Below are 1,549 nucleotides of genomic sequence, written 5' to 3'. Positions count from 1 at the left end.
TCACTATTTATCAGTAGTAGTGAGAAGAGTGCAGCAATTCAAAAGGACACCCTGCCGATCGGAGGGGAGCCACGTCCGCCTGAGCGCGCGGCGGCGGCGGACGGAGCCGAACCCGGTGAAGATCCCGACGAAGGCCATGACCTTGTAGTTTCTAGTGTTCTTCTTTGAAGGTTCTTTCCATTCAAGTTTCTAGTGTTCTTTTCTAGTACATGAGCATTGTTGACCCGATCCTTCTAATTTGTAATTAATATTAAGAGAATAGAGTGCATGATTGAAAAAAATATCTTGGCAGGCAGTGATAGTGCCTCAGACTTCTAGTTGACTCAGCACTACCCTGATGATACACACCTCCCCGGGTGTAATGTATAGTGAATTAAGCTATAGTATAGTGAATTAAGCTAGCAATTTTGTGTGAAATTCCTCTCACATGTATCTTGAAATTCAACCTTGAACAGCAACATCAATATATTAAAATCATCCATATTTCAGGACCACATTTTCAGTTATTCTAACAGCAACAGCGGCGCCTCGCGGCTTGATAACACAGTTAATTTGAAGACCTGTAATCTCTAGCTTACAAGGAGCATGCATGATGATCTTAGTGAACTCATTGGTGGATACATACATACCTCGGTGATGGACCAGTTGATGACCAAGGAGCTCACCAGGATGTGTGTCCTGGTCTGCAGAGCCGTACAAGAAAACAGAGCATCAGGTATGCTCGCGGCAAGAAGAACAGAGAGAGACGCCATGTTCAGAGAGAAGAACACCGCACCTCGGGGAAGCTCCAGAGGATGCCCCAGGTGACGAAGAGGCGCGACCTGATCTGCGGCAGCGTGGCCGACACCGGCGACCTCACCAGCCCGACGAGCCCGTGGAGGATCTGGCATGGGACACGCAGGATGCAGGGCTCAGAAGTCAGGACTGAACAGATCGAGAGAAAGAAGCAAGATCCAGCGGGCGGCGTACCTCGAGGACGGCGGCGGTCTGCGCGAGCTGGAGCGGCCGCTCGACGGCGGCGTACACGTCCTCGTGCCCCGACCGGAGCAGCGCGTCCACGGCGTAGTAGAGCCTCGGCGGGCGCCCGGGAGAGGGAGACCGCGGCGGCGAGGAACCCGGCGAGGCCGAAGAGGAGGCAGGCCGCGGAGACGGCCGGCGAGGAGAGGAGGCGGAGGAGCGAGGAGCGGCAGGGGCGGCGGTGGGTGCGGATCTGGTGGGCGTCGGGGAGGGGAGAGAGGGAGAGAAGAGATAACGGGCGGGGGGAGAGAGCGAGAGAAGAGATAATGCGCGGTGGGTGTGGATCTGGTTTGCCGTCCGTTGTTTTGTCTCTTTGCCGTCTGCTAGCAGACGACAAAGAGGGGGCTTTTTTTTTGGTAAACGGCTCGTTAGTGGGGGGCCACCTCTCTCTTTGCCGTCCGCCAGCTGACAGCAAAGATTCTTTGCCGTCCGCCAGCTGACGGCAAAGAAGTGACTGATGGCAAAGGCCTGTTTTGCCGTCTGCCATTTCTTTGCCGCCTGCTTTTGGGTAGCTAATGGCAAAGACCTTCTT

General features: G+C 54.6%; 1 long non-coding RNA gene across 1 annotated transcript; it reads right to left on the bottom strand.

Moving 5' to 3' along the window:
* Positions 1–618: 618 nt before the first annotated feature.
* On the bottom strand, positions 619–1,109 carry LOC123164870 (uncharacterized). Its single transcript, XR_006482691.1, has 3 exons — positions 970–1,109; positions 776–883; positions 619–683 (listed from the first exon to the last, which is right to left on the bottom strand). It is a non-coding gene; the product is annotated as an uncharacterized lncRNA (long non-coding RNA).
* Positions 1,110–1,549: the final 440 nt, after the last annotated feature.

This window comes from Triticum aestivum, chromosome 1D, assembly GCF_018294505.1.
Source record: "Triticum aestivum cultivar Chinese Spring chromosome 1D, IWGSC CS RefSeq v2.1, whole genome shotgun sequence".
In the NCBI taxonomy this organism is placed as follows: domain Eukaryota; kingdom Viridiplantae; phylum Streptophyta; class Magnoliopsida; order Poales; family Poaceae; genus Triticum; species Triticum aestivum.
The sequence above is the reverse complement of the archived record's forward strand: the minus strand, read 5'-3'. Positions and strand labels throughout refer to the sequence as shown.